The sequence below is a fragment of the Felis catus genome, chromosome X (genome assembly GCF_018350175.1).
Source record: "Felis catus isolate Fca126 chromosome X, F.catus_Fca126_mat1.0, whole genome shotgun sequence".
Classification (NCBI taxonomy): domain Eukaryota; kingdom Metazoa; phylum Chordata; class Mammalia; order Carnivora; family Felidae; genus Felis; species Felis catus.
In genome coordinates, this window is record NC_058386.1 from 122,373,754 (window position 1) to 122,386,987 (window position 13,234).

Consider the following 13,234-nt stretch of genomic DNA (forward strand, 5'->3'; position numbering starts at 1 on the left):
CAGGGAAATACAAATCAAAACCACATTGAGATACCGCATCACACTGTTTAGAGTGCCTAAAATTAACACCTCAGGAAACAACAGATGTTGGCAAGGATGTGGAGAAAGGGGGACCCTCTTGCACTACTGGTGGGAATGCAAGGTGGTACAGCCACTCTGGAAAACAGTGTGGAGGTTCCTCAAAAAATTAAAAAGAATTACTCTACGACCCAGCAATAGCACTACTATGGATTTATCCAAAGGATACAGTAGTGCTGATTCATAGGGACATGTATACTGTAATGTTTATAGCAGCACTATCAACAATAGCCAAATTATGGAAAGAGCCCTAAATGTCCATCAACTGATGGAATGGATGGAGACTGATGAAGGGATAAAGAAGATGTGGTTTACTTTCTTACACCATTTACAAAAATAAACTCAAAATGGATGAAGGACCTGAATGTGAGACAGGAAACCATCAAAACTCTAGAGGAGAAAGCAGGAAAAAACCTCTCTGACCTCAGCTGCAGCAATTTCTTACTTGACACATCTCCAAAGGCAAGAGAATTAAAAGCAAAAATCAACTATTAGGACCTCATAAAGACAAAAAGCTTCTGCACTGCAAAGGAAACAATCAACAAAACTAAAAGGCAACCAACGGAATGGGAAAAGATATTTGCAAATGACATATCGGACAAAGGGCTAGTATCCAAAATCTATAAAGAGCTCACCAAACTCCACGCCCGAAAAACAAATAACCCAGTGAAGAAATGGGCAGAAGACATGAATAGACACTTCTCTAAAGAAGACATCCAGATGGCCAACAGGCACATGAAAAGATGCTCAACGTCGCTCCTCATCAGGGAAATACAAATCAAAACCACACTCAGATACCACCTCACGCCAGTCAGAGTGGCTAAAATGAACAAATCGGGAGACTATAGATGCTGGTGAGGATGTGCAGAAAACGGGAACCCTCTTGCATTGTTGGTGGGAATGCAAACTGGTGCAACCGCTCTGGAAAACAGTGTGGAGGTTCCTCAAAAAATTAAAAATAGATCTATCCTATGACCCAGAAATAGCACTGCTAGGAATGTACCCAAGGGATACAGGAGTGCTGATGCATAGGGGCACTTGAACCCCAATGGTTATAGCAGCACTTTCAACAATAGCCAAGTTATGGAAAGAGCCTAAATGTCCATCAACTGATGAATGGATAAATAAATTGTGGTTTATATACACAATGGAATACTACGTGGCAATGAGAAAGAATGAAATATGGCCCTTTGTAGCAATGTGGATGGAACTGGAGAGTGTTATGCTAAGTGAAATAAGTCATAGAGAGAAAGACAGATACCATATGGTTTCACTCTTATCTGAGAAACTTAACAGAAGACCATGGGGGAAGGGAAGGAAGAAAAAAAGTTAGAGAGGGAGAGAGCCAAACCATAAGAGCTCTTAAAAACTGAGAATAAACTGAGGGTTGATGGGGAGTGGGAGGAAGGGGAGGGTGGGTGATGGGCATTGAGGAGGGCACCTGTTGGGATGAGCACTGGGTGTTGTGTGGAAACCAATTTGACAATAAATTTCATATTAAAATAAAATAAAATTACAGTTTCAGAAAAAAGGTGTAGTTTATATATACAATGGAATACTACTTGGCAATGAGAAAGAATGAAATCCTGCCATTTGCAACAATGTGGATGAGAGTGGAGGGTATTATGCTAAGTGAGATAAATCAGAGAAAGACAGATATCTGTTTTCACTCATAGGTGGAATTTGAGAAACTTAACAGAAGATCATTGAGGATGGGAAGGGGAAAAAATAGTTTCAAACAGACAGGGAGGGAGGCAAACCATAAGAGACTTAAATACAGAGAACAAACTGAGGCTTGATGGAGGGGGCAGGGGAGAGGGTAAAATGGGTGATGGACATTGAGGAGGGCACTTATTGGGATGAACACTGGGTGTTGTATGTAAGCAAATAATCGTGGGAATTTACTCCCGAAGCCAAGAGCACACTGTATACACTGTATGCCAGCTAACTTGACAATAAATTATATTTAAAGAAAAAGACCCAACTGAATAAAAACCACTCAATCCTGTGCATTGTTGGTTATGTTACATAAAAGTATATAAAGAAAAAATAAAATAAATTAAAATTAAAAAAAATTTAAAGTTTTTTTTTTTTTTAAAGTAAGTGTGAACAACTCACATCCAATTCAGATATAAAGGACCAGTTTGGCTCATTCATCTGGTTCTACTTCATAAGCAGCCAGGATCAAATGAGTAGGCTTGCAAGAGCAGCCAAAGATCGGGCCACTTAAGAATGCATGGGGCATGATAGCCTGGAGCTTTTGTTCACAGTACACCCTGATCCAGGTATATGTAGCACTACCCTCTGGTCCAAAGCCACAAGCACTGGTCTTATTCCTAGCACACCATCTTTCAGATGGGCTCCATGCTGTTACAGGGAGCGTGGTTGAATGGATGCTGTGGTACACATGGAAACACGGCTCTCACTAAGATTCTCTCTCCCAGTGTTTTTTTTTTTTTAAGAAAATTATTCTTTTTTTTAATTTTCTTTTTTTATTTTTTAAAATTTACATCCAAATTAGTGAGCATCTAGTGCAACAATGACTTCAGGAGTAGATTCCTTAGTGCCCCTTACCCATTTAGCTCATCCCCCCTCCCACAACCCCTCCAGTAACCCTCAGTTTGTTCTCCATATTTATGAGTCTCTTCTGTTTTGTTCTCCTCCCTGTTCTTGTATTATTTTTGTTTCCCTTCCCTTCTGTTCATCTGTTTTGTCTCTTAAAGTCCTCATATGAGTGAAGTCATATGCTTTTTTGTCCTTCTCTAACTAATTTCACTTAGCATAATACCCTCTAGTTCCATCCACATAGTTGCAAATGGCAAGATTTCATTCTTTTTGATTGCCGAGTAACACTCCATTGTGTGTGTGTGTGTGTGTGTGTGTGTGTGTGTGTGTGTATACCACATTTTCTTTATCCATTCATCCATCGATGGACATTTGGGCTCTTTCCATACTTTGGCTATTGTTGATAGTGCTGCTATAAACATGGGGGTGCGTGTACCCCTTCAAAACAGCACACCTGTATCCCTCGGATAAATACCTAGTAGTGCAATTGCTGGGTCATAGCGTAGTTCTATTTTTAGCTTTTTGAGGAACCTCCATACTGTTTTCCAGAGTGGCTGCACCAGAGTGGCTTCATCTCTATATTACTTTGCTGTGAGATGGACAGGCCCTTCCTGGGCTGCTCTCTCTCACTAATTATTGGGGCGGAAAGGGTATTAGTGCTTTTTTAAAAAAGCCCAGCACACATTCCTCCAGACATGAGCAGAGAAACTGTCTAGGAAGAAAAATCTCTGGAAGGCAGCATCAAGGTCTACTTGGGCAGGTGTCCTGTTGTCACAGAGCTGTCCCTGATGAGCCCCTTTCTACTCAGCCCTTGGAGAAATGAACACTTTCTGGAATTTAGCGTGATGGTTTTATAATACAATTTCCAAGTCTTTCTGACAGACTAAGTATCCCTGGTCCCTCAGTATAAAAAGTCTTAAAAAGAAAACCCCCTTCATTCATCAATTTCTATTGTTTTAATCACTGCTGCTTTTGGAATTATGATCCTGGAGGTGAAAGTCCTACAAAATATTTAGAGTTAGTGTTTAATCTGGAATAACCTGTCTGAAGGGTCAGGTGATAATTTTCTCTATTAAAAATAATGTTTTCTCCACCAGGAGTCCTGAGCACTGGGGAGAAAATTCCTATTACAGCCTTGCTGCTGCCTGTATATGGTTCCTTATACTGGATCCCCACTAGAATATATATATATATATATATATATATATATATATATATAGTGTCTTAAAATTATTTTTATCAATGTAATAGTACAAAAATTTTTTAAACTCAGGCTTATAACAACAGCAACAACAAAAACAATCAGACCAGCACTGTTCCTTCTCAAGGCTGTTCCTTTAGAGTAACCGCTTGTTAACTGTTCTAGCTATTGCTTTTGTATTTACCTGTATATTTTATATAATATGTTCATACTGCTATTACTTGATTCATTATTTTAGGTATTATTTGTTGTTAACTTCCTGTGATGGCCGATGAGAATCTGGCTATTATGGGTCAGGCTTGGCTAGTTTATGCTGCAAAGAAACCACTCCTGATCGCCAGTGGCTTCACAGAACAAAAGTTTATTTTTTTTCAATTAAAAAAATGTTTATTTATCTTTGAGAGAAAGAGACAGAGTGTGAGCAGGCAGGGGAGGGACAGAGAGAGAGAGGGAGACACAGAATCTGAAGCAGGCTTCAGCTCTGAGCTGTCAGCACAGACCCCGATGTAGGGCTTGAGCCCATGAACTGGGAGATCATGACCTGAGCCAAAGTTGGATGCTTAACCAACTGAGCCACCCAGGCACCCAACAAAAGTTTATTTCTTGCTCATGCTACATGTTCAGCCTAAGTAGGTAGGGAGCCTCTGGCTCATGTTGGTCCTCTAGACTGATGGAGGCTCCATCACAACACCTGATTCCGTGATCTCTGCAGAATGGGCAGATGATAGGGGGATTGCATACCGGCTCTCAGAGCTTCTGCCCAGTTATGATACAAGTCAGTTTCACTCCTGTTTTATTGATCAAAGCAAATCACATGGCCACACTTAATCTGAAAGGAGGCCAGAAAGTGCAGTCCTGCCTTGGATGTGGTAGGAGATGCCCTGGATAATTTTTGACCAGCCCTAATGACTGCCACATAGCTTGCTCCATGTTCCCATGTTCCCTATTGCCCTAATATAAGTAAATCATATTTTTTTCAAAATCAATGTTCAATGTTTATATTATTATAGCTTTGTAAATATCATGCACTGTCAAGCCAATGCATTATGCTTACATGCCATTTTTTTTTAAAAATATTTTATTTCACCAGAGCTAATAATTGCCTAATTTTTTGTCTACTGTTATTTGTATTTATTCCTTATTTTTTCCACAACATTCATCAGATATGTCAAATAGTCCCCCATGTTATTTTTTAAATGCTAAAAACTGTCAGATAACCTATGAATTTTGTTTTTTCCTGCAGTCTTCTAACCTCCTACTTCAGTCTGGGATAGTTGCTCTCTAGGCTTGCTGAGCAAGTCTCATTCTGGGACTTCTGTTGCCAGTTTCCTGTGTTAGAGTCTTAGGTTTCTGGGGCCCATGTCTCCCACTTTTTTGGTTTACTCACTTGTTTTGTTGGAGCACAAGCTCTAATACATTTGTAAGGAAAGGTGTATGGGAAGTGTACTAGTCAGCTTTTTTAGTAGGTTATGCTGTGGTTGTAAAAGATTCTAAAATCTCACTGGCTTATACGACAAGGTTTTTTTCTTATTCGTGTCCTGTGTCCTTCATGGATCAGCTACAGCTCTACCTAGGTCTTTTTCAATCTGGGACCCTATCTGAGTAAGAAGCCTCTTTTTGGGAAAAGCATTTCTCATGGCAGAGGAAAACGAGCACCTACAGAACCAGGGATGACTCTCAAAGCTTCTGCTTAGAAGGGGCATACCTCACTTTTGTTCATCTTTCTTTGGCCAGAGCAAATCTTATGGCCAGGTCTGATGTTCGTAAGTATGAAGTGTAATGCCAAATTATGGGGCGCCTGGGTGGCTCTGTCGGTTAAGCATCTGACCCTTGACTTCAGCTTGGGTCGTTGATCTCACGGGTCATGGGATCAGGCCTTGAGTCGGGCTCTGCACTGATAGCCCAGAACCTGCTTGGGATTCTCTTTTTCCCTCTCTCTTTGCCCCTCCCCAGCTCTCTCCCCAAAATAAATAAACTTAAAAAAAATACAAAATTATACAATTCACTATAGGAAATAGTTTGGCTGCATATACAATTATAGGTTGATTCTCCCTCACCTGAAATTTTGAAGACACTGCTCCATCATTTCCTAGTTTTCAATGTCATTTAACAGCCTGATGCCCATCTGATTTCTATTATTCTGTAGAAGACTTTTCTTCCTTTACTCTGAAAGCTTTTAGGAGTTTTTTTTAAGAATATTCTTTTAACTCCTACTGTTCAGAATTTTAATGATGATGTGAGTTTGTGTAGATCTTTGTGCATTTATTTTGCTGATCCTTCCTTGGGTCCTATCAACGTGGAAATTTATATCCTTAGTTTCTGAGAAATTTTCTTATTACTTTGATAATTTTCCTGTTTTTTTTCTTTCTGCAATTTCAGTTATTTGTTTAAACACTTTTTAACGTTTATTTATTTTTGAAAGAGAGAGACAGAGCATGAGTGGGGGAGGGCAGAGAGAGAGGGAGACGGAATCCATAGCAGGCTGCAGGCTCTGAACTGTCAGCTCCAAGCCGGACATGGGCTCAAACCCACGAACCGCGAGATCATGACCTGAGCTGAAGTCGGATACTCACCGACTGAGCCACCCAGGAGCCCCTGAAGTTTCAGTTATTTGGATGTTAGACCTCCTTGATTGCTACTCTACGTTCCTTATCATTTTCTTTCTTGGTCTTTATGTTCTTCTTTTGATGAGACAAGTATTTTAATCTTCCTCCTTCCCCTTTTCTTGTATTTTGATTATCATATTTTCATCCATCAATTTCCTTGTTTTCTGTCTCCCTTTTTCATAGTGTCCTGTTCATGCTTATAGATAGGATTTTTTCTCTTATCTCTTTGAAGAATGTGTGTGTGTATGTGTGTGTGTGTGTGTGTGTGTGTGTGTGTGTGTAATATATACTATAAAACATATGTGAAGTTTTCTTCTATTCTTGGCATCATTTCTGTTTTCTTTGGGTTCCCTTTTCCAGTTTGTTTGAAGCCTCTCTCATGTTAGAGGCTGTCCTCAAATGTTTTGTGATACTTGGCAGTCTATTCATATTTAAGAGTAGAGCCCTCAAAAGCTAATTGGAAGTGTTAGATGGAAAAGCAGAGCTTGTCAAGCGGTGGGGTTCACTGCCGAGTGATTGGCAGCAACTGACTTTATTGGAGGACATCCAAATGCCAGTATATACAGCAATTTCCTCTAGTGACCTTCACTTACAGATAGAATCGTTTAGTGTGCTTGTGGGTATTTTGGGATTGGAGGTAGGCTGGCTGGATTCCTGCCATTCCATATATTCCTGCCATTCCCTTAATTCCTCTATTTTCTGTTATGTGCCTCACACCACCCTCTACTGTCCTTGATGTTCCTAGTGCTCTGGGTGAGTCTAATCTGATGTTTTCAGAGAACACATCTCTTGCTTCCTGGAGACAAAAGGGGTAGATGGAGGTTACTTGGCTAGCTGCATGGGATGAAGGAAATGTGGAAGCTCACTCCTCCATACAGACTTCCAATTCCTGTTTTCCTGTATCTTACTCCTAACGGCTGTGGTACCTGGTATTTCTAAGTACTAAGCCTTCCCAGGATTCTTTGAAGGCTCATTGGCTCACTTTTTATTGGCATCTCCTTCTACAGGCACTTAGGGTAAAGCCTTCTCCATTCTTCTAAATTCATATACATTCCTTCATTTACTTTCCGTTCTCAAAAAATTTGTGGACAGTTCTCATCCACAATGGTCTCCTTTATTATTCTCTTCATCTGTGTGAATCTGTACCTCTTGCTCTCCTCTCTCCTTTCATTGTTTTCATTTGTTTTGTTTTAATTCCTTTATTGTTGTTTTAATGGGCCTTCAGGAGAGGGGGAGAGAGAATATAAATGAATGAATATATCACATGTGGTTAATCTGCCATGTTTAATCAGAGGTCAAGATGTGGAAGAATTTTAAAATGTAGTTTTCTTTAGCTCATGATGAACTAAACATGACCTTAAAATATACCCTTGATCTTCTAAATAAAAATAGCATTACAGTTGGATAGGTGACATGTTTTCACTACCAGAATTTAACGAGAAAACTTGAATGTTGATGGCAATTAAAATGTGTCTCACACTGAGCATGGTAAGTGAATAAATGAATGAATCAGTGAAAAAGAAAGGAAAGATAGTAATCGATAGTCTTGGTTTAATACTTAAGATCTCCTCTTTACCCTTCTCTGCCCTGCTCTAGGCCCCTGGAGACTGGCTTCCATGGACTGCATTGCCCAGGCTCCCTTGTCCTCTGGCTTTCAGTGGGTTTGACCAATGGCGGAGGGTGGAGGATCAGAGAGTTGGGAAAAAGAGACGTCTAGGCATTTATTTCTCTAGGTCCCTCTCTGCCAGGTCACATTTGGCAGTGATTGTGTTCCTTTACTTGTGACACATCTTCTGTCGGGTTTTCCCTTGCTGGCAGCCTCAGCTTTTACCGGGTTCTGCTCTTCTTCCTACTTCGGGCCTAAGGATGGTAACAGCCTCTTACTGCTGGTCCAGGCCTGCTGTATAATCCCTTGTTGGCCCCCTTTACTCTGCCCACACCTTCAGTTACACTGTTTTTTATGTGCTCTCCATTTCCCTCCAGTACCCTGGATGACACAAGCGCTCTAGCAGAGCTATCTCATCATCAACTAGGTACTTTTGGACAAAGTACTCCACTTGATGAGCCACATTTTTTCTGTCTGAAAAGTGCTGAGATGGCAAAGGGTAGTCTGGTTTCTGGTCTGAAAGCCCTTCTAGTTCTGCCATCTGTGCCTGTGTATGACACAGCAGTGGTCAGTAGCCAGCTGTAGCTCCAGTTCTCCTGGCTCTGTGGGCCACTGTGGGTAATCCTGACTGGTGGGTGATCACAAAACAATCGCTTTCTTCCTTTGGGAGGGCAGTTTGCTGGAGTGAAAGAGTATAGACTTTAGAGTCAGACCAGGGTTCAAATTCCGGCTTCGCCACTTTCTTACTAAGTGACCTTAAGTACATTAGTAAACCTAAGTCTCAGGTTCTTCATCTTAAGATGTGGGTATGTGATGGGCATTGTTTGTTACCTATCCAGTAGCCATCTCCTTTGTTAAGAGAATGCTGATTGCCATTAGATGTAGAGCTGAACTTTTTAAAAAAATTTTTAATGTTTTATTTATTTTTAAGACAGAGAGAGACAGAGCATGAGTGGGGATGCAGCAGAGAGAGAGGGAGACACAGAATCCAAAGCAGACTCCAGGCTCCCAGCTGTCAGCACAGGGCCCATCTCTAGAACCAAACTCCTGAACCCTGAGATCATGACCTGAGCTGAAGTCAGATGCTCAACCGACTGAGCCACCCGGACACCCCTAAGAGCTGAACTTTTAGTTGGGTGTTTGATACTCGTAGCTTGTGGTAGATGTCACTAGTGTTTACTGACATCTGCTTCTGTCCCTCTGAGAGCATGAGAGACTAACTTCCACACCCTCTTGTAGTTAGATGGGGCAGTGTGACGAGGTCTGGCCAATGAGCTGGGAGGGAAAATGACCTGTGTCACTTCATGGCTGGAGCAGAGAAGAGCAAATGTGCAGTCGCCTGTCTGTCTTCTCCCTGTGGTAGCTGGCAGGAGTCTTCACGGTGGAGCCTCCATCAGTCAGGGTCCCTCGGTGACTGTGTGGAGCACAGACACTCCTCATCTTACAGCAAGCATGCAGTCTGAGTGAGAAGTAAACTGTTGTAGTGTTAAGTCAGTGGCATTTTGAGGTTAATTTTTCAGTAAATGCACAGCTGAAAGCATCCCTATGCATTGGACATCATTTTCCTTGAAGGGTCGTAGGGGTTGGGCTTTCTGAATTTGATTAACATTTCCTCCTCCCTCACGGCATCTGTGTGAATACTGAAGAAATTAATATGCATGAAGCACTTAGAACAGGGCCAGCAGGTGGTAAGTGCTATGCAGTGTTTGCTATTGGAGAGCGTGTATTTTGGAGTGTCTAGCACAGTGTGTAGCTCTCACTAACAACTGTTGCTGCTACCTTTATTTCTCTTGTAAGGATTAGACTGACCCATGTAAAGTCTTGGCACATAGTAGGCATTTAATACGAGGTCCCTATTATTTGGTGATTGTGCTTTTGTACTGATCCCTGGATATAGGCCCCTCATCTCTTGCTTCTCTTAGAATGGACATAAACATTGCTCTCTAAGACTTCCTTTACAACATAGTGGGTAGTTAAGTGTATGGATTTAAAAGGATGCTTCTGAATACAAAGTAAAGAAGACATTGAAATGACAATGCCTTAATTAAGCAGGAAAGGTACTAATCAGAAGGGGTGCTATCTGTAAGTTTGAAGGCAAAGTTATGCACAGAGGAGTTATGCTCATGAGAATCTGTGCTTGGATAATGAATATATGACTGTGTTTGTCGTTTAGAGTCCTTAAACACTGTCTGTCCATGTTCTTTACTTTGCAGATGATAGAACTGATCCCACATAGTGGAGGGAGCTGGTCCAGGATAATACAGTCAGTCAATAGCATAGGCAGTACTAGAGCCCAGGTTTCTTGACTCCAAGTGCACTACTAGGTAGAAAAAGCCAGGTTTGGTCTTTTAACATTTGTGCCGTTTGGAAACTAACATTGGACTTGCTGAGAAAATTAAAGTAAGTGTGCTTTCTACTCTGCCCTTTGCCCAGCTTATCATCTGTTTTCTTGGTGCTGGTTAGCTCATGCCTTTGAATACATCAGAAGTGGCTTGAATTTCTCTCTCCTTTGCTGTCTGTTCATTGGCTGCAAGAGTGTCCTGTCCACTCTGGCTTTTGCATGGGCTGCCCAGAATCACCACAGGCTTTGCCTCTTAGCCAACTAGAGGACGGCAGAAATGAAAGAGGCTTGTCAGTGTGTTTCCTTTGTGTGCGTTTCCTTGGACACAAACACAGGAGGGGAGTTTCTATAGGGCAGCTAGTCTCCCCCCATTTTGGATTTTGCTGAGGCAGGTAGTTGAACTCTTTAAGGAAGTCTGGATTTTCTCTGTCTCGGGAAATTACTGATAACATCAGAGCCAGAAGGAGGTGAGTAAAATGGAAAAGAAAATTCGTAAGAGTCACGCCAAGATTCAGATTTCCAACCCCACCCAGTTCTCCCTGAGCTCTCCTTTCAGCTGCGACTTGCTTCCCAGGAAGCAGAAAACAATAGTCTACTGATTGAATTTCAGTCTAAACTCTAGGCAATTAAAGGTGAGGGAAGTAAAACCTAGTTACATTTACAATCAAAGTCCATATATCTCCATTGGGAGGCATAATCTTTGTATATACTTTGCAAGGTGGGTCTGGTTCTGAAGCCAAACTTGGAAATGCATTTGTTTTGGTAATTATTCTCTCGCTTAAAGCTCTAGCTGGTCTTTTTGGAGCCAATCACTTCTAGAAAAGTGCAAAAGTCTTACAGTGAAGGAAAAGAAAAGCATATTAAGTATAACTGGACAGGGTCCATATCATGAGAGCTGGAAAAACCTGAGATCTTGGGCTAAAGGGAAAGCCAGTGGACAGCTGGATTTTATGGCAGGGAACATGGGATAAAGAGTCAGTTGTTCCATTCTGATCCCTGCTTCCCACCCCACGGGAGAAGTTAAGCTTTGTCTATCCTGCTTAACTTCCCAGAGTAGGTACCTTATTGTTTAGGAAAGTAGACTCATTTATCAGAGGTTCTGTCTGTGTATAACACTGTCACCTGTAAGTCATCTTTGTCTTTCTCTGCTGGCCCTTTCTCCTGTCCTTCTCTCCCACACTTGTTCCTTTAGTCAACGATTATGTGCTGGAGGTCAGCTGTGTGCCACACACAGTGCCAGCACCATGTGTATAATGGTAACTAAGACACTATTCTTCTTCTTTTTTTTAATGTTTATTTATTTGTGTGAGAGAGACAGACAGACAGACAGAGTGTGACTGGGGAAGGGGCAGAGAGGGAGGGAGACACAGAATCGGAAGCAGCCTTCAGGCTCTGAGCTGTCAGCACAGAGCCTGACACAGGGCTCGAACTCACGAACCCTGAGATCATGACCTGAGCCAAAGTTAGACGCTTAACTGACTGAGCCACCCAGGTGCCCTAAGACAGTGTTCCTCTTATGCATCGCTCTGCAATAAACCACCCTCAGGCTTTAGTGGCTTGACACAACAAACATTCTACCATATTCCATAATTCAGGAATTTGGACAGGGCTCAGCTGAGAGACTTTTGTCATCGACAGAGATCACTCAGCAGTATTCAGCTCATCTGGTGAGCCCACCACAGCTTTACTCATATGTTTGCTGCCTTGGCAGGGATGGTTGGAGGGATAGATTCAGCTGGTCCTATCAACCAGGGTGCCTACATGTGGCCTTACCATCATAGTGGTGTCAGGGTGATTGGAGTCGTTAGGTGACAGCTCAGGGCTCTAAGAACTAGTATCCTAGTGACCCAGGTGGAAGATATGCATGACCCTTTATGTCCCAGAATGTCACTTTCACTGCATTCTCTTGGTCAAGCAAGACAGTAAGGGCCAATCCAGATTCAAGGCAAGGGTGATTAGATTCCACCTCTTAGTGAAAGAAATAGCAAGGACTTGGCAGCCATCTTTAACATCACAGACAGACAGAACTGCTCTCCTTGAGGAGATTTATATACCTTTGCGGTTGGAAGCAGACTGGTCAACAAATAATCCAGGGGCCCAGACTACCTTGAGAAAATGACTAGAAAGTCTATTGAGTTGTATCGTGAGTACCCTTTTATCACCAAGCAGCGGAGGGTCTGGAGTTGTTCCCTTGTCTTCTCCTGGGGGGTTCCTATGACTGAACCCCCAATCTCCTGCTCAGTATTCCATCACACCAGCAAACAACCACCTCTGTTGGCTGATACACAATCATTGGGGACAGTGCCCAGCCATGTGTCCACACATAGCTACCTCCATCATTTTGATTGGTTAAAATCCAATTGTTTGAAATGAGGATTCACTAATAATTACTAATTATTTAGGCTTGTCCAGTCAGAGTGTTGGCATTGTTGTTCCATCTACTGGACAGTTCCCCGTCTACTTTATTTTGGCAATTTTTACTTATTCTTTAGAGTTCATTGTAAGGATCCCCTCTTCCTGGGAAACTTTTCCTGACCACCCTCATCCCAATTGGACTCAGATGCCTTCCTTTAGACTCCCTTAGCCACCCCCACCCCCAGCTTATCTCCATCATTACTTAACATATCTTATTGTGATCCTTGATTATTGACTTTCCAACTGCCTCCCCTCACAGAGATGTATTGTTAATGCATCAGACATGTTTACAATGGAAATGTCAGCTAAATATCAGGCCCTCTCTTAGGGAGCTACATATACTGGGGTGATTCAGACTGATACGGTTGCCGCATACATGGATTAACCAGATGAAGGCAGATGTTGAAGGGATCATCACAAAT